The 21,052-nt window shown below is 47.7% G+C and overlaps 1 protein-coding gene across 1 annotated transcript in view; it reads left to right on the plus strand.

Moving 5' to 3' along the window:
• Positions 1-452: 452 nt before the first annotated feature.
• LRRC24 (leucine rich repeat containing 24) overlaps positions 453-21,052 on the plus strand; it is a 74,362-nt gene continuing 53,762 nt past the window's right edge. Inside the window, exons 1-2 of the mRNA XM_066578224.1 lie at positions 453-513; positions 12,118-12,501. The gene's annotated coding sequence lies outside the window, so the exon portion shown is untranslated. The remainder of the gene's footprint in view (positions 514-12,117; positions 12,502-21,052) is intronic.

Here is a 21,052-nt window from a genome sequence, read left to right on the forward strand (position 1 = left end):
TATAGTTCTGGGGGTGATTAACTCAGGGTTATAGTTCTGGGGGTGATTAGCTCTGGGGTTATAGTTTTGGGGGTGATTAGCTCTGGGGTGATAGTTCTGGGGGTGAATTTCTCTGGGGTTATAGTGCTGAGGTGATCAGTCTCAGGGTGATAGTTCTAGGGGTGATCAGTGTAATGTTGATATATTTCTGGGGTGATCAGTGTCAGGGTAATAGTTCTGGGGGTGATTAACTCAGGGGTGATAGTTCTGGGGGTGACCATTGTCCGATCGGTGGCTCAAGGTGCAGTAGATCACTGTTATGTTCGGCAGGTCTCGGGGTCACCCGGTGTCGGTCCGGGGAGAGCTGAGCCGCAGGTCCCGGAGATGGGTTGTCGGTGAGGCGGCGGCTCCGGTTGGCCGGGCTCCTGTGATGTCACCGCTGTCTCCAGCCGGAGGAGGCGGCTGCGGGCTGAGCTCAGTGCTGGTCCGGGCATGGACGAGGGAGATGCAGGCAGCGGGCGACGACAGCAGACGGTGAGTACCGAGTGGGGACCTCGGTCACCTACTACTCCGCCACGTAACCTGTCCTTACTGCCGGCAGTCACCTCGACAGAGATCCCACTGCACCCCAAAGAGAGAGCCCGGTACCCCCCGCAGTCACCCCGACAGAGAGCCCGATGCACCCTGACAAAGAGCCCGACACACCCGGCAGTCACCTCAACACCCGAAAAAGAGCCCAATACAACCCGACAGTCTCACGGACACTGCAGAGACACCTATTACCTCTTATTACCTACCCCTTATCGGCTTCATATACAATATGTCACTTGTCCCCCTCCCCTTCTCTGCTAGATGTACATACTCCAGTCCCCCCTTTTCTGGTAGATGGACATACTCTTGTCCCCAGTTATCTGATGTACACACACCTGCCCCCCCTTGTCTAGTAGATGTACACACACCTGTCCATTCCTTCTCTGGTAGATGTATGCACCCCCTGTCCCCCCTTCTCTGGTAGATGTATGCACCCCTGTCCCCCCTTCTCTGGTAGATGTACACACTCCTGTCCCCCTCTTCTGGTAGATGTACATATTCTTGTCCCTAGTTCTCTGATAGATAGACACACACTTGTCCTCCGTTCTCTGGTAGATGGACACACTCCAGTCCCCCTTTCTCTGGTAGATGGACACACTCCAGTCCCCCTTTCTCTGGTAGATGGACACACTCCAGTCCCCCTTTCTCTGGTAGATGGACACACTCCAGTCCCCCTTTCTCTGGTAGATGGACACACTCCAGTCCCCCTTTCTCTGGTAGATGGACACACTCCAGACCCCCTTTCTCTGGTAGATGGACACACTCCAGTCCCCCCTTTCTCTGGTCGACGGACACACTCCAGTCCCCCCTTCTCTGGTCGACGGACACACTCCAGTCCCCGCCTTCTCTGGTCGACGGACACACTCCAGTCCCCCTTCTCTGGTCGACGGACACACTCCAGTCCCCCTTCTCTGGTCGACGGACACACTCCAGTCCCCCTTCTCTGGTCGACGGACACACTCCAGTCCCCCTTCTCTGGTCGACGGACACACTCCAGTCCCCCCTTCTCTGGTCGACGGACACACTCCAGTCCCCCTTCTCTGGTCGACGGACACACTCCAGTCCCCCTTCTCTGGTCGACGGACACACTCCAGTCCCCCTTCTCTGGTCGACGGACACACTCCAGTCCCCCTTCTCTGGTCGACGGACACACTCCAGTCCCCCTTCTCTGGTCGACGGACACACTCCAGTCCCCCTTCTCTGGTCGACGGACACACTCCAGTCCCCCTTCTCTGGTCGACGGACACACTCCTGTCCCCCTTTCTCTGGTCGACGGACACACTCCTGTCCCCCCTTCTCTGGTCGATGTACATACCCTTGTACCAATCTGGTAGATGGACACATTTCTGTCCCTTTTTTCTCTGGAACTTGTACACACTCCTGTCTCCTCCTCTGCTAGATGTTCACACTCCTGTCCGCCCTTCTCTGGAACATGTTCAGACTCCTGTCCCCCCTCCCTTTCTGGAACATGTACATACTACTGTCCCCCCTTCTCTGGTATATGTACACATATCTGTCCCCCTTCTTTGGTAGATGTACACACTCCTGCCACCCTTCTCCCCCCATTCTCTGTTAGATGTAGAATCATAGACTGGTAGAGTTGAAATGGACCTCCAGGGTCATCGGGTCCAACCCCCTGCTCAGTGCAGGATTCACTAAATCATCCCAGACAGATATTTTTCTAGTCTCTGCTTGAACCCTTCCATTGAAGATGAAATCTCCACCTCCCGTGGCAACCTGTTCCACTCATTGATCACCCTCACAGTCAGAAAGTATTTTCTAATATCTAATCTGTGTCTCCTCCCTTTCAGTTTCATCCCATTGCTTCTAGTCCTTCCTTGTGCAAATGAGAATAGGGCTGATCCCTCTGCACTGTCACAGCCCTTCAGATATTTGTAGACCGCTATTAAGTCTCCCCTCAGCCTTCTTTTTTGCAAGCTGAACATTCCCAGATCCTTTAACGAACTGTTTCTCATAGGACATGATTTGCAGACCGCTAACCATCTTGGTAACTCTTCTCTGAACTTGCTCCAGTTTGTTGATGTCTTTTTTAGTGGGGTGCCCAGAACTGAACACAGTATTCCAGATGAGGTCAGATTTAGGGCTCCTGTCTAGGGGTGATAGTGCATTGCGTTACTCGCGGCGATAATCCGGCCGCAAGTAACACAGTGCATGCTTTCCATAGAGTTGCTATGGAAAGCGCAGCCCCCTGTCCACGAGTGGAGAATCATAGCGATTCTCCGCTCGCAGGACTCAAATCACGGCATGTCAGTTCTCTCCCCTGCTTCCCGGCGGCGGAATATCACTAGCGATATTCTGCCACGCTCATGGACAGGGGGATCTAAGGAAAAGTAAAGGGGCATAATTACCTCACGTGATCTAGACTCTATGTTTCTCTTAACCCTTTCCAATCCAATTTGTATCCTGGTTTTCCTAGGGGGCTTACTCTTTTTCTGCCGTTATACAACAGTGCTATATGCTGGCTAAAGCCAGTACTGCATGAGGTGACACGTTGGATAGGCTCTGACAGCAGAGAGGCTGGCAATTTACAGTAAGAGAACCCTGACAGACATCTTCCAACATCGGAGCTGTACAGCCTTAAATCATAAAGTCTTCAGATGTCAGATAGTGGACTGGAAAGGGTTAATACATCCCAGAATTGTGTTTGCCTTTTTGGCTGCTGCATCACATTGTTGACTCATGTTCAGTCTATGATCTATTAGTATATCCAAGTCTTTTTCACATGTGCTGCTTAGCCCAATTCCTCCCATTCTGTGGGTGCTTTCTTCATTTTTCTTGCTCAGATGTAGGACTTTGCATTTCTCCTTGTTAAATACCATTCTATCAGTCTCTGCCCACTGTGCAAGCTTTTCTAGATCTTTTTGAATACTCTCTCTCTCTTCCCTAGTGTTAGCTATCCCTCCTAGCTTTGTGTCGTCGGCATATTTGATCAGTTTCCCATCATTTCCCTCCTCCAGATAATTTATAAAAATGTTGAACAACACTGGGCCTAGGACAGAGCCTTGTGGTACCCCATTTGATACATTCTTCCACTTGGATATGCAGCCATTTATGACCACTCTTTGAGTACGATCACTCAGCCAGTTGTGAATCCACGTAATAGTTGCCTTGTCAATCCCATATTTTATCATTTTTTTCAATAAGTATAGTATGAGATACTTTGTCAAATGCTTTACTAAGGTCAAGAAAAACTATATCCACTGCATTTCCCTGATCAACCCAGTCGGTGATTGCGGTTTGTTACAAACTCATGCTGGGTCTAGTTAATTACTCCATTTTCATCCAAGTACTTGCATACATGCTGTTTAATAATTTGTTCAAAGATCTTTCCTGATATAGAAGTCAGGCTCACAGGCCTGTAGTTTCCTGGATTCACCTTCTTCCCTTTTTTGAAGATAGGGACAACATTTGCCCTTTTTCAATCTTTAAGGACTTCTGTTTTCCAGGAATTTTCAAAAATTATGGTGAGTGATTCAGCATTTGGACTTGAGACTTGAATTCATATAAGTTAGTTAAGTGTTCCCTCACCATCTCTCTGCTTACAGATAGCCTGCATTCTTTTATTTACCCAATAGCACAGGAAAGATCAGCTGATGTTCCATCTACTTTCTGAGATAAAACATATACAAAATAGGAATTTAAAAGTTCGGCCTTCTCAATATCATTCTTAACCAATTCACCATTTTCATCTTGTAAGCATCCAATAGCACACTCCTGTCCCCTCCTTCTCTGTTAGATGTGCACACTCCTGTCCCCTCCTTCTCTGTTAGATGTGCACACTCCTGTCCCCTCCTTCTCTATTAGATGTGCACACTCCTGCCCCCTCCTTCTCTGTTAGATGTGCACACTCCTGCCCCCTCCTTCTCTGTTAGATGTGCACACTCCTGCCCCCTCCTTCTCTGTTAGATGTGCACACTCCTGCCCCCTCCTTCTCTGTTAGATATGCACACTCCTGCCCCCTCCTTCTCTGTTAGATGTGCACACTCCTGCCCCCTCCTTCTCTGTTAGATGTGCACACTCCTGCCCCCTCCTTGTCTGTTAGATGTGCACACTCCTGCCCCCTCCTTCTCTGTTAGATGTGCACACTCCTGCCCCCTCCTTCTCTGTTAGATGTGCACACTCCTGCCCCCTCCTTCTCTGTTAGATGTGCACACTCCTGCCCCCTCCTTCTCTGTTAGATGTGCACACTCCTGTCCCCTCCTTCTCTGTTAGATGTACATATTGCTGTCACCCCCTTCCCTGGTGGATTTACAGAAAGGAAGGCGACACCAGTGTGTACATCTACCTCCTCCACACATCCATCGTATATGTACATATTGCTGTCCCCTTTCCTTTCCTGGTAGATGTACATACTGCCGCAACCCCTTCCCTGGTAGATTTACATATTGCTGTCACCCAATTCCCTGGTGGATTTACACACTCTTGTCCCCCCCTTCTCTGGTAGATGGGCGTACTCCTGTCCCTTTTGCTAGTTGATGTATACACTCTTGTTTCCCCCCAACCCCACCGTCCCTGGTAGACGTACATATTCCTGTCCCCCCATCACTGGTAGACTTACATATTACAGTCCGCCCCCTCCCCTTTTCTCTGGTAGGTGTGTACACTCCTGTCCTCCCCTGCTGTTAGATGTATACAGTCCTGTCCCACCCCTTCTCTGATAGATGTATACACTCCTCCTCCCCCTGATAGATGTATGCACTCCTACCCCCCACGTTCTCTGGTAGATGTAAATACTCCTGTCCCCCTTCTCTGGTAGCTGTATACACTCCTGTCTCCCCGATTTCTGGTAGACATATATATTCCTGTCAACCCCTTTTCTCTGGTAGATGTATACACTCCTGTCCCTCCTTCTCTGGTAGATGTATAACTCCTGCACCAACTTTCTATCTCGTAGATGGACAAACCCCTGTTGCCTATTTGTCTCTGGTAGATGAACGCACTCCTATCGCCGCTATGTTTTTGGTAGATGGACGCACTCCTGTCCCCCCTTTTTCTCTGGTAGATGGACGCACTCCTGTCCCCCCTTTTGTCTCTGGTAGATGGACGCACTCCTGTCCCCCCTTTTGTCTCTGGTAGATGGACGCACTCCTGTCCCCCCTTTTGTCTCTGGTAGATGGACGCACTCCTGTCCCCCCTTTTGTCTCTGGTAGATGGACGCACTCCTGTCCCCCCTTTTGTCTCTGGTAGATGGACGCACTCCTGTCCCCCCTTTTGTCTCTGGTAGATGGACGCACTCCTGTCCCCCCTTTTGTCTCTGGTAGATGGACGCACTCCTGTCCCCCCTTTTGTCTCTGGTAGATGGACGCACTCCTGTCCCCCCTTTTGTCTCTGGTAGATGGACGCACTCCTGTCCCCCCTTTTGTCTCTGGTAGATGGACGCACTCCTGTCCCCCCTTTTGTCTCTGGTAGATGGACGCACTCCTGTCCCCCCTTTTGTCTCTGGTAGATGGACGCACTCCTGTCCCCCCTTTTGTCTCTGGTAGATGGACGCACTCCTGTCCCCTTTTTTGTCTCTGGTAGATGGACGCACTCCTGTCCCCCCTTTTGTCTCTGGTAGATGGACGCACTCCTGTCCCCCCTTTTGTCTCTGGTAGATGGACGCACTCCTGTCCCCCCTTGTCTCTGGTAGATGGACGCACTCCTGTCCCCCCTTTGTCTCTGGTAGATGGACGCACTCCTGTCCCCCCTTTGTCTCTGGTAGATGGACTCACTCCAGTTCCCCCCTCCCTTCTGGTAGATGGGCGTACTCCTGTCCCCCCTTCTTTCTGGTAGATGGGCGCACTCATGTCCCCCCCCCCCACCACCACCACCACACACACACTTTTTGGTAGTTGGACACACTGCTGTCCCCTCTTTCTTCTAGATGTCCCCCCTTTCTTCCTGGTAGATGGACACACACCTGTCTCTCTTTATCTATGATGGATGTACACATTCCTGTCTCCCCCCTTTCTCTCCGGTAGATGTACACTCTCCTGTCCCCTCTTTCTTGTACATGTACACTCTGCTGCCCCCCCCCCCCTTCTCTTTGGTATATGTACACACTCCTGTCCCTCCCTTCTCTCTGATAAATGTACATACTTCTGCTCAGGTTCTGTATAAATGGGGTGTGTATACCATTTTCCATCCTTCTTATTTTCTTGCTGCCCTAGTGGTTGGGGTCTTTGCCCCTGTTCTTCCTCTCTGTTCACCATTGCTCTGTCACCTGATCTCCCGATCTGACTTGCGATGGACATTCCTTGGGGTCAGGGGGCTTCCTCAGAGTCCCCGCACAGTTATTAGGGGGTGCCGGCACGCCGGTGTACCCCTGCTCTGTCTTCTGTTGTGGCTAGATGTGTTCACGCTCGGCTGTATGCAGCTTTCCTCCCCAGTGATGTGGTGATTCATCAAACTCCATTAATGCTGCTGCTGTTGTGGCTGTTTGTGCGGAAATTCTGTAAACGTTCTCAGCAATTGTATTAACCCCCGGGGTGCTGGAGAGCTGGCGGAGAAGAGATGTGATCCAAGTATCCATGAGTGTAAACTTCACTCCTGTGTCCTGGATGTGTCATACATAGACCTGGCCAAAATCCAACTAAAGGAACCGGCAGTAAACACTCGTAGTGATAACGTATGTGGCAACACAACGGTCCTAGACGATAGAAATCGGATCCATTGAATGGAACGTTTATCGGATGTGTGACGGGCTTTTGTTACCTATCCTTCCCCAAGGCCATTGCTAAAACCTGTCCTGAACAAGTTGTGTTCGCACAGCTGCTGGAGATGTTACAGTGTGTCAGTGCAGGTAAGTGGTATGAGCCTGAAGTCCAGGCTTTTTACTGCTAATGTATTTAACTTATACACTGTAACAAACCCTCAGCTATATGGGAGGAACTAGGTTAGGACAAGAAAGGGAACACAAAGCCTTTCAGAAAGTTGCAGAACTTTTTGATATACCGTGTTTCCCTAAAAATAAGACCCTTATTTTGGGGGGAGGTCTTATTATACTTAACTAGCAGGCTCGGTCCAGGTCCATCCCACTGCTCTTCGGAGCTCCGATGTGCTTCTTGCAGTCCTCTGCTGCCCACAGAAGATAACTTCCTGGTTTAGGGATTCATAAATCCCGCCTCCAGGAATCGATGGTTCTGATTGGTTTTCAAGTGCTGCTCAGCCAATCAATGCAGCGCTCGATGAACCAATGTGATGGCTGTGACTGTTTTCTTGAATGCTGCATTGATTGGCTGAGCAGTGGTCAAAGAACCAATCAAAGCCATAGAATTGTGGAGGTGGGATTTATGAATTGGCTGAGCCGAGGCACTGATTGGCCAATTCGTTAATCCTACCTCTGGAGAGCAGCGGGAAGGACCTGAATCAAGCCTGCTAGGTAACATATTCCTTTTTTAATGTAATGCAACAAGGGCTTATATTTCAAGCCTCCCTGAAAATCCTGAATAGGGCTTATTTTCAGGTAAAGTCTTATTTTTCTGGGAAACAGGGTAAGATACACTTTTAAGGAGCGTTGTATCAGAGCGCTCTGAGCAGCAGCCGTACATTCATTTTGAGCACTCACGGTCTTCCGGCTTCCTCTCCAATACAGACATCCCCTTTAAGAAGTCTTGCCTATGAGATATGGAAATGATATGGAGGGACCTCACTTCAGAGATCACAATTTTTGGGCTCCTTTAACTGCCTAGGTGGCACTAGCGGTCGTAAGTGCAACATTACTGATTGTTGATGTTTTGCAGCTCCTTCAGGAGTCAGCTGTGACCTTTTTTTTACATATGAAATAATTGCAGTTCCATCAAGATCTCGATTTTCAGTCCTTATGTAATTGAACAACAAGTGTGACATGAAGTGCTGGTGGATCATTGTATATTACTGCTCAGATGAGGAGCTGCATCATTGGGCCCGGTGTCGTTATTCAGCAGAATTAGGACAGATTATTAACAAGTTCTCCTATTACTGCTTTATGTAACGGCGCTGAAAGTGACAAAAACATCAATCGTCAACTTCACCGCTAATTACAGGCAGGAAAGAGTTGTGTAACCAAGAAGGATCTTAAAGGGCAACTCCACTAACTATTTGCAATAACAGGAGGATTGCCAGATTTTGTACCTGCGAAAAATCACAACACTGCATTGCAAGATTGCATCCAGTGATTATCAATGGAGTCACAATACAATGTAAAATGATGAAAACACGACCCTCAAAAAATGTAAAAGTGTTGGATGTGACTTTCTCATCATGGACTACAGGGTAAGTTGCGTAGAAATGTGACTGACCTGTAACCTGCCTATGATTTGGCTACTTTTTAACATCCAAATCACAGCTCTAAAACTCTTGTGCGTAAGCAAAACGTGCAAATGTTCAATTCAGATTTAATAATATTGCATCAAATACTACAACTATTCTAATACTGCTCTCTATGTACAAGAATATTACTTCAATAATACTGCCTTCTATTTACAAGAATATAACTTCTATAATACTGTCCCCTATGTACAAGAATATAACTACTATAATACTGTCCCCTATGTACAAGAATATAACTACTATAATACTGCCCCCTATGTACAAGAATATAACTGCTATAATACTGCCCCCTATGTACAAGAATATAACTGCTATAATACTGCCCCCTATGTACAAGAATATAACTACTATAATACTGCCCCCCTATTACAGGAATATAGCTACTATAATAGTGCCCCCTATGGACAAGATTATAACTACTATAATACTGCCCCCTATGGACAGGAATATACTATAATACTGCCCCCTATGGACAAGAATATAACTACTATAATACTTCCTCCTATGTACAAGAACATAACTACTATAATACTGCCCGCTATGGACAAGAATAAAACTACTATAATACTGCCCGCTATGGACAAGAATAAAACTACTATAATACTGCCCCCTATGGACAAGAATAAAACTACTATAATACTGCTCCCTATGGACAAGAATATAACTACTATAATACTGCCCCCTATGTACAAGAATATAACTACTATAATACTGCCTCCTATGTACAAGAATATAACTACTATAATACTGCCCCCTATGTACAAGAATATAACTACTATAATAATGCCTCCTATGTACAAGAATATAACTACAATAATACTGCCTCCTATGTATAAGAATATAACTACAGTACTATAATACTGCCTCCTATGGAGAAGAATGTAACTATTTTAATACTGCCCCTATGTACAAGAATATAACTACTATCCATAATACTGCCCTCTATGTACAAGAATTTAACTACTATTTATAATGCTGCCCCCTATGTACAAGAATTTAACTACTGTAATACTGCCCCCTATGTACAAGAATATAACTACTTTAATACTGCCCTCTATGTACAAAAATATAATTACTATAATACTGCCCTTTATGTACAAGAATATAACTACTATGTATAATACTGCCCTCATTGTACAAGAATATAACTACTATAATTTTGCCATCTATGTACAAGAATATAACTACTATCTATAATACTGTCCCCTATGGATAAGAATATGACTACTATAATACTGCCTCCTATGTATAAGAATATAACTATAATACTGTCCCCTATGTATAAGAATATAACTACTATCTATAATACTGCCTCCTATGTACAAGAATATAATTACAGTACTATAATACTGCCCCCTATGTACAAGAGTATAACTACTATAATACTATTTCCTATGTACAATATTATAACTACTGTAATACTGCTCCCTATGTACAAAAATATAACTGCTGTCCATAATACTGCCCTCTATGTACAAGAATTAACTACTATCTATAATAGTGCCCCCTCTGTACACAAATTTAACTACTGTAAAACTGCCCCCTATATACAAGAATATAACTACTATAATACTGCCTCCTATGTATCATAATATAACTACAGTACTATAATACTGTCCTCTATGTCCAAAAATATAATTACTAGAATACTGCCCTTTATGTAGAAGAATATAACTACTACGTATAATACCCACCCCATTGAACAAGAATATAACTACTATAATATTGCCCTCTGTACAAGAATATAACTACTATCTATAATACTGCTCTCTATGTACAAGAATGTAACTACTATCTATAATACTGTCCCCTATGGACAAGAATATAACTACTATAATACTGCCCCCTATGGAGAAGAATATAACTAATATAATACTGCCCCCTATGGAAAAGAATTTAACTACTATATTACTGCCCCCCTATGGACAAGAATATAACTACTATAATAATGCCCCCTATGGACAATAATATAACTACTATAATACTGCCCCCTATGGACAATAATATAACTACTATAATACTGCCCCCTATGGACAAGAATATAACTACTATAATACTGCTCCCTATGGACAAGAATATAACTACTATAATACTGCTCCCTATGGACAAGAATATAACTACTATAATACTGCTCCCTATGGACAAGAATATAACTACTATAATACTGCTCCCTATGGACTAGAATATAACTACTATAATACTGCTCCCTATGGACAAGAATATAACTACTATAATACTGCTCCCTATGGACAAGAATATAACTACTATAATACTGCTCCCTATGGACAAGAATATAACTACTATAATACTGCTCCCTATGGACAAGAATATAACTACTATAATACTGCTCCCTATGGACAAGAATATAACTACTATAATACTGCTCCCTATGGACAAGAATATAACTACTATAATACTGCTCCCTATGGACAAGAATATAACTACTATAATACTGCTCCCTATGGACAAGAATATAACTACTGTAATACTGCTCCCTATGGACAAGAATATAACTACTATAATACTGCTCCCTATGGACAAGAATATAACTACTATAATACTGCTCCCTATGGACAAGAATATGACTACTATAATACTGCTCCCTATGGACAAGAATATAACTACTAAAATACTGCCTCCCTATGGACAAGAATATTACTACTATAATACTGCCCCCCCCTATGGACAAGAATATAACTACTATAATACTGGCTCCTATGGACAAGACTATAACTACTACAATACTGCCCCCTATGTACAAGAATATAACTACTATAATACTGCCTCCTATGTACAAGAATATAACTACTATAATACTGCTCCCTATGGACAAGAATATAACTACTAAAATACTGCCTCCCTATGGACAAGAATATAACTACTATAATACTGCCCCCCTATGGACAAGAATATAACTACTATAATACTGCCCCCCTATGGACAAGAATATAACTACTATAATACTGGCTCCTATGGACAAGACTATAACTACTATAATACTGCTCCCTATGGACAAGAATATAACTACTATAATACTGCCCCCTATGTACAAGAATATAACTACTATAATACTGCCTCCTATGTACAAGAATATAACTACTATAATACTGCTCCTATGTACAAGAATATAACTACTATTATACTGCCTCCTATGTACCAGAATATAACTATTATAATACTGTTCTATGTTCATGTATATTACTGCTTCACTGACCTCTTGCTATTTTGCCTCCTCAGGTGGGTGTTTCTCGTCCTAAGAGCTTGCGGTCTGTGTACTGGATGGTGAGAAGTCGCTTCTTCGGTTGTGTCTTGGCTCTGGGCCATCCTGTCTGCGGGGATATAAAGGTCCCATACAACGCTGGTGGGAGGTGAATAATCAGGTTACTCTCCTCCCTGCAGTTGGGATGTGGAACGTCCTGGAATGTTTTTGAGTAGCTGGATAGCTCTGGCAGTGAAACGCATGGTGAGGTGGAGGCGGTGACCATGATTGCACCCTCGTCGTCTCTAGTCTTCACCAGCACTCAAGAAATGGAGAGTAGTCTGAAAAACTATTTGTACAGCCTGCTTGGCTCTGAGGATCTGCTGGGCTGAGGTTCCTACAGGATCAGCGTCTCACAGGAGGTAGGTGGCACAAGACGCCTCACGCCAGATGTCTGCTCTGTATGTTTCTGTGCGGTGTCTCAAAGGCTCTCCCTTGTTGTCTCCATTCATGTCTGTACGTTGTAGTGAATACCCAAGTAACGCTGGTATTAATTAGCGCAGTTCTGTCCTTGCTCCATCTTCTACTGATGGCAACAATGACTGACAGAGAATCATCACTGAGGACCAGCAGCCGATGGAGGAAAGTACAGTTTATTAGATCCGATTGTCCTACCAGAGATACACTGATGTTGTAACTAAATTTCTTTAGCTTCAGAGCTGAAATCAGCAGAACCGTGAGTGCAGCTCTGCAGTATTATATAGGATGTAACTGAGGATCAGTACAGGATAAGTAATATATGTACACAGTGACTCCACCAGCAGAATAGTGAGTGCAGCTCTGGGTTACAATAGAGAATGTAACTGAGGATCAGTACAGGAGACCTGGCAGAGTAGGTAAGTTATTAGGTGAGTATCGCTCCCCTTGCTGCCCTGCCCCTGTGACAGGGGCCCCCTCCTGTGTTACGCTGCCTGCCAGGCTGGTTACTTTGTGCATGCGGCGTGTGTATTTCGGTATGCAGCGTGTGGATTTGCCGCCATGCGGCGTGTGTCTTTGCCACCATGAGGCTGCTTTGCTATGCTAGCCGCCATGCGATGTTTCCTTGACACCATGTAGCGTGTGTATTTTCCGCCATGTGGCGTATCTTTGCTTCTCTCCTCGCCATCCGGCTGCCTTGCTACACTGGCATGTGGCTGCTGCTCATTGCTGCCGCGCAGTTGTTTCTCTGCAGCTGCCACACAGCATTTCTGTGTAGCCCCTATCCAGCAGTTCTGTGTAGCTATTTATGTGTAACCATGCGTGTAATTCATGGGGTCACACGGCTTAGTATATGCCGACATGCAGCATGTATGTTTTTTTGCCGTCCTATAGCCACGATGCAAGCTGTGTTTGCTGCCGGCCGGACCACTTGACTATCCTGGCCGCTGTGCCGAGGCGGCAGGTGTTTTGTGCGTGTAGGTTCCTGTATGGCAGGGGCTTTCAGTGAAAGACGGGGGGCCTGCTGTCCACTCCATGCACAGCTCGTGCTCCCCCCGCCCCCAATGGCTATGTGCCCTATTCCTAGGTGCCACTGCCTTGCATCCTCCCTGTCCAATCAACTTTTTTTCTAGGCTTGCTGACACCTGTAGTACCTCCCATGCTGGAAAGAGCACTTGCAGAGGGATTCTCTGGACTCATTGCTCCCCATGTCTGCTCCGGACCAGGTTGAGCCTACCCTATCGGTAGCTCCCCTGTTGCGCCTCCTACAGTTCCCTGCAGCCAGCCTTAGTGCAGTGTCCTGGTCCAGGATGTCACACGGATGGGGGTCGGCCAAAGCCACATACTGTGTGCGCTCCTACTACAGTACCAGATTACTTCTGGCAGAGAATATCTCGTCTTATGAACAACAATGTTCGAACTAATTGTCAGCATAACTCCGGGCTTACTGAGACCTGTGGTGCCTTCCATATGGAAAGAGTACTTGGCACAGGAATTCTTTGGCTACTCATCTCCCTTTTGAGCTGAAGGCGCTATCGGACGGAATCGGTCACAAGTGGGCTTGGTCTGAATTTGCAAGATTACCTCTCAATTTTTCAGTCGCCCTGGCTCTCTACTGCTACTCCTGACAACACAAGCCACGTTCTTGGGTTTCCAAGGTGGGCTCCTCGCGCTGGTTTTACTTCGCAGCAGTACAGAGTCAGAGTGCCAAGGACATCATATTTTCATGCCTTGTTACGCCACATACTACTCGGACATGGGTGCCTCGTTGGACGCTCCTCGTCGGGAGTTTTTTCTCCCACATTGGTTGGATGGGACTGTTACTCTGGCCCCTTTATGCTCCGTCTCTGAGCATGCTGGATGCCTTGGCATCCAGTAATGCTAGTCGCGTGTAAAGAGCTGATTACGCTGCTTTACACATGCGGCTTCTTATATTTTCCTACCCCCTTGGGTACTGCTCTGGAACGTTCAAAGGTCTTACTCTGTCCACCAATGATATAGATGGAAAACTAGATTTTTGTAGGAGCTTACCGTAAAACCTCTTTCTCGTCTTGTTCATTGGGGGGACACAGCACTCACCCAGTCTGTTATGAGGACTGTAACGTATACTCTTGTTTGGAGGGTCCTCAGTCCAGTCGCACATGGGCTTAGAATGAGTTACAGCTCTTATGTATTGTTATTTATTATTCCATTTAAAAAATCTGAGCTGAATTCAATATGGTGGAGTTCAAAGTGGCCACCCAAAAATGTCTACTCCATCAAAATATGCCACCTCCCTGCCGGCTAATACTTTTACACATTGGAAGTCAATTTTGTCATTATTATACCAGTTAGATCAGTGTGTGCAGACTTTTGCCTCGCCCTGTATTTTGGGGGGATTAACGGGTAGAGATGCAGATCACCTTGTGTCTGGAGTATAGAAAGTTTTTAATGGGGTCATTATGAGTAAGAAAAACATGGCTGCTTTTATTCCAAAAGCAGTGCCACACTTGTCCACAGGCTGTTAATGATATGACGGCTCAGCCATATTCATTTCAGTGGAGCAGAGCTGCAATACCAGATACAACCACTAGCCAGATGTTATTGGAAGGAGGTAGTCATGTTTTTCTCACCCTGTATAACCCCTTTAAGTGATGGTGTTTGTCCACCTGCCAGGGATGAGCTGGAGTAGAATAGATTGCAGCTGATAAGGGGCACCCCCAGTTAGTGTATCGTTTGGTGTGAAGTATTTGAGGATATGACTGGCGCTGCGTGCACTGGTTGTGTCTGCAGGAAGCAGATGACATTTTTCCGCTGCTCGTGGCCTTGCTTCAGCTCGTCATATGAAACAGTAATGCGGCGACATCTGTACTCGCTGAGCTGTGCGATGAGTCGTGCAGGAAAAAAAGATAGTTCATTAGTATCTGAGGAGTCGGTGTCAGACGTAGTGCAAAGTCCTGCTGCAGACATGTCGTCTATGTACCTGAGCAGCAGGGGGTGCTGATTACTGATAGCAGCTATTGGATTAAAACTCACTCATATTCTACCATCTGCCTATTATATGTGTTTCCAGTTATCGGGCTCAGACTGGCCTATAGGGGCACAGGTGAATCCTCTGGTGGTCCCCAGCCCCCATTTACTGCACAAATGGTGCACTGCACTGTATATGGATAGGCAGTATACAGCATCTCAGACAGGTTTTATTTGCATGTACCTGTTCAGTGGGCCACTTGAATGAATTTTACTGATAGACCCTAGGCACCCCAGTCTGACAGTGTGTGCCTGTGCGGAAATCCTTACAAAATATGTTGAATCAGCACTCCAGGGGTTAATTATGAATAAAACAGCACTTTATTCCTCAATGGTAAAAACATAGCTGCAACGTTTCGATCCTACACACACAGGATCTTTGTCAAGCATAAAGCAGCATACCAACCCCCCTAGTTAAAGACCCCCCACATATAACACACAAAACCAATCAAAATTCCAGGGTAGGTTCACACCCATCGCACAAAGGTAGTCATAGGGCCAGGATCATGCAGTGCAGCTGGAGAATAAACATCAACAAACGAGCAGCAAAGACAAAAGATAAAGTTTAAAAAAAAATATATATATATTGTTACTGGGAAACTGACCATAACCCAAACGGACTCAAAAGCGCTACTGCGCATGCGTTAATGACGCAGCTCGGCGGCCATATTGTAGGGAATTAAGCATTGGCCCAAACGAACTCAAAAGGATCACTGAGCATGTGCTTACAGCGCAGCCCAGCGGCCATACTCTGAGAGATTTATATTTGCCCTTACGGGCTCAAAAAAAAACTACTGCGCATGCGCCGATGCCGTAGTGCAGCGGTCATATAGTGGGGAAGTTTACATCCACTCTAATGGGCTAATAGATTAGCATGTCTGGATCGCTCATAACATCTTCTATGCACGCATTACCAGCGAACACAGAATTCATTCAAGCTGAAGCATGGTTGCAACAATGTGTGACTCATTGTATTTTATAATGTACACGTCCAATATGAAATTGAGGCCCATAATGGACAATACTAAGACAAATACATGCATGATTGTATTTGTATATGTCCCCATGCGTATACATCCATAAGATATACATACGCATGTACATATATTGTGTAGTCATCCCAAGGGACATAATCCATTACATTACACACTAGAGATGAGCGAGCACCAAAATGCTCGGGTGCTCGTTACTCGGGACGAAATTTTCGCGATGCTCGAGGGTTCGTTTCGAGTAACGAACCCCATTGAAGTCAATGGGCGACTCGAGCATTTTTGTATATCGCCGATCCTCGCTAAGGTTTCCATTTGTGAAAATCTGGGCAATTCAAGAAAGTGATGGGAACGACACAGAAACGGATAGGGCAGGCGAGGGGCTACATGTTGGGCTGCATCTCAAGTTCCCAGGTCCCACTATTAAGCCACAATAGCGGCAAGAGTGCCCCCCCCCCCCCCTCCCAACAACTTTTACTTCTGAAAAGCCCTCATTAGCATGGCATACCTTAGCTAAGCACCACACTACCTCCAACAAAGCACAATCACTGCCTGCATGACACTCCGCTGCCACTTCTCCTGGGTTACATGCTGCCCAACCCCCCCCCCCCCCCCGCACGACGCAGTGTCCACAGCGCACACCAAAGTGTCCCTGCGCAGCCTTCAGCTGCACTCATGCCACACCACCCTCATGTCTATTTATAAGTGCGTCTGCCATGAGGAGGAACCGCAGGCACACACTGCAGAGGGTTGGCACGGCTAGGCAGCGACCCTCTCTAAAAGGGGCGGGGCGATAGCCCACAATGCTGTACAGAAGCAATGAGAAATATAATCCTGTGCCACCGCCATCAGGAGCTGCACACGTGGGCATAGCAATGGGGAACCTATGTGCCACACACTATTCATTCTGTCAAGGTGTCTGCATGCCCCAGTCAGACCGCGTTTTTTAATAAATAGTCACAGGCAGGTACAACTCCGCAATGGGAATTCCGTGTGCACCCACAGCATGGGTGGCTCCCTGGAACCCACCCGCTGTACATAAATGTATCCCATTGCAGTGCCCTGGACAGCAGAGCTAACGTCAGATGAAATGCAGGTGGGCTTCGGCCCACACTGCATGACCCAGTCAGACTGGGGTTCTTTAGAAGTGGAAACAGATGCATTTACAACTCCCTGTGGACCCACAGCATGGGTGGCTCCCTGGAACCCACCGGCGGTACATAAATATATCCCATTGCAGTGCCCAGCACAGCTGATGTAACGTCAGCTTTAATGCAGGTGGGCAAAAAATTAATTGGATTACACTGTAGGCGAGGGCCCCAAAAAATTGGTGTACCAACAGTACTAATGTACGTCAGAAAAATTGCCCATGCCCAACCAAGAGGGCAGGTGAAACCCATTAATCGCTTTGGTTAATGTGGCTTAATTGGTAACTAGGCCTGGAGGCAGCCCAGTTAAAATAAAAATTGGTTGAGGTGAAAGTTTCAACGCTTTAATGAGCATTGAAACGTATAAAAATTGTTTACAAAAATTATATGACTGAGCCTTGTGGGCCTAAGAAAAATTGCCCGTTCGGCGTGATTTACGTGAGGTTTCAGGAGGAGGAGCAGGAGGAGGAGGATGAATATTATACACAGATTGATGAAGCTAAAAGGTCCCCGTTTTTGATGGGGATAGAGAACGATGCTTCCATCCGCGGGTGCAGCCTACGTATTGCTTAGGTATCGCTGCTGTCCGCTGGTGGAGAAGAGAAGTCTGGGGAAATCCAGGCTTTGTTCATCTTGATGAGTGTAAGCCTGTCGGCACTGTCGGTTGACAGGCGGGTACGCTTATCCGTGATGATTCCTCCAGCCGTACTAAACACCCTCTCTGACAAGACGCTAGCCGCAGGACAAGCAAGCACCTCCAGGGCATACAGCACGAGTTCAGGCCACGTGTCCAGCTTCGACACCCAGTAGTTGTTGGGAGCAGAGGCGTCACGGAGGACGGTCGTGCGATCGGCTACGTACTCCCTCACCATCCTTTTACAGTGCTCCCGCTGACTCAGCCTTGACTGGGGAGCGGTGACACAGTCTTGCTGGGAAGCCAGAAAGCTGTCAAACGCCTTAGAGAGTGTTCCCCTGCCTGTGCTGTACATGCTGCCTGATCTCCGCGCCTCCCCTGCTACCTGGCCCTCGGAACTGCGCCTTCGGCCACTAGCGCTGTCGGATGGGAATTTTACCATCAGTTTGTCCGCCAGGGTCCTGTGGTATAGCATCACTCTCGAACCCCTTTCCTCTTCGGGTATGAAAGTGGAAAGGTTCTCCTTATACCGTGGGTCGAGCAGTGTGTACACCCAGTAATCCCTAGTGGCCAGAATGCGTGTAACGCGAGGGTCACGAGAAAGGCATCCTAACATGAAGTCAGCCATGTGTGCCAGGGTACCTGTACGCAACACATGGCTGTCCTCACTAGGAAGATCACTTTCAGGATCCTCCTCCTCCTCAGGCCATACACGCTGAAAGGATGACAGGTAAGCAGCATGGGTACCCTCAGCAGTGGGCCAAGCTGTCTCTTCCCCCTCCTCCTCATGCTCCTCCACCTCCTCCTCCTCAACACGCTGAGATATAGACAGGAGGGTGCTCTGACTATCCAGCGACATACTGTCTTCCCCCGCCTCCGTTTCTGAGCGCAAAGCGTCTGCCTTTATGCTTTGCAGGGAACTTCTCAAGAGGCATAGCAGAGGAATGGTGACGCTAATGATTGCAGCATCGCCGCTCACCATCTGGGTAGACTCCTCAAAGTTTCCAAGGACCTGGCAGATGTCTGCCAACCAGGCCCACTCTTCTGTAAAGAATTGAGGAGGCTGACTCCCACTGCGCCGCCCATGTTGGAGTTGGTATTCCACTATAGCTCTACGCTGCTCATAGAGCCTGGCCAACATGTGGAGCGTAGAGTTCCACCGTGTGGGCACGTCGCACAGCAGTCGGTGCACTGGCAGATGAAACTGATGTTGCAGGGTGGCAGCGTCTGTGTGGGACTTGCGGAAATGTGCGCAGAGCTGGCGCACCTTTCCGAGCAGGTCTGACAAGCATGGGTAGCTTTTCAGAAAGCGCTGAACCACCAAATTAAAGACGTGGACCAGGCATGGCACGTGCGTGAGGCTGCCGAGCTGCAGAGCCGCCACCAGGTTACGGCCGTTGTCACACACGACCATGCCCGTTTGGAGGCTCAGCGGCGCAAGCCAGCGGTCGGTCTGCTCTGTCAGACCCTGCAGCAGTTCGTGGGCCGTGTGCCTCTTCTCTCCTAAGCTGAGTAGTTTCAGCACGGCCTGCTGACGCTTGCCCACCGCTGTGCTGCCACGACGCGCGACACCGACTGCTGGCGACCTGCTGCTGCTGACACATCTTGATTGCGAGACAGAGGTTGCGTAGGAGGAGGAGTAGGAGTAGGAGGGTAGTTGAGTGGAGGAAGCATACACCGCCGCAGATACCACCACCGAGCTGGGGCCCGCAATTCTGGGGGTGGGTAGGACGTCAGCGGTCCCAGGCTCTGACTCTGTCCCAGCCTCCACTAAATTCACCCAATGTGCCGTCGGGGAGATATAGTGGCCCTGCCCGCCTGTGCTTGTCCACGTGTCCGTTGTTAAGTGGACCTTGCCAGTAACCGCGTTGGTGAGGGCGCGTACAATGTTGCGGGAGACGTGGTCGTGCAGGGCTGGGACGCCACATCGGGAAAAGTAGTGCCGACTGGGAACTGAGTAGGGCGGGGCCGCCGCTGCCATCATACCTTTGAAAGCCTCCGTTTCCACAACCCTATATGGCAGCATCTCCAGGCTGATAAATTTGGCTATGTGCACGTTTAACGCTTGAGCGTGCGGGTGTGTGGCGGCGTACTTGCGCTTGCGCTCCAACACTTGCGCTAGCGACGGCTGGACGGTGCGCTGAGAGACATTGGTGGATGGGGCCGAGCACAGCGGAGGTGAGGGTGTGGGTGCAGGCCAGGAGACGGTAGTGCCTGTGTCCTGAGAGGGGGGTTGGATCTCAGTGGCAGGTTGGGGCACAGGGGGAGAGGCAGCGGTGCAAACCGGAGGTGGTGAACGGCCTTCGTCCCACCTTGTGGGGTGCTTGGCCATCATATGTCTGCGCATGCTGGTGGTGGTGAGGCTGGTGGTGGTGGCTCCCCGGCTGATCTTGGCACGACAAAGGTTGCACACCACTGTTCGTCGGTCGTCTGCACTCTCAGTGAAAAACTGCCAGACCTTTGAGCACCTCGGCCTCTGCAGGGTGGCATGGCGCGAGGGGGCGCTTTGGGAAACAGTTGGTGGATTATTCGGTCTGGCCCTGCCTCTACCCCTGGCCACCGCACTGCCTCTTCCAACCTGCCCTGCTGCTGCACTTGCCTCCCCCTCTGAAGACCTGTCCTCAGTAGGCGTAGCAAACCAGGTGGGGTCAGTCACCTCATCGTCCTGCTGCTTTTCCTCCGAATCCTCTGTGCGCTCCTCTCTCGGACTTACTCC

Source organism: Eleutherodactylus coqui, chromosome 9, assembly GCF_035609145.1.
Source record: "Eleutherodactylus coqui strain aEleCoq1 chromosome 9, aEleCoq1.hap1, whole genome shotgun sequence".
Classification (NCBI taxonomy): domain Eukaryota; kingdom Metazoa; phylum Chordata; class Amphibia; order Anura; family Eleutherodactylidae; genus Eleutherodactylus; species Eleutherodactylus coqui.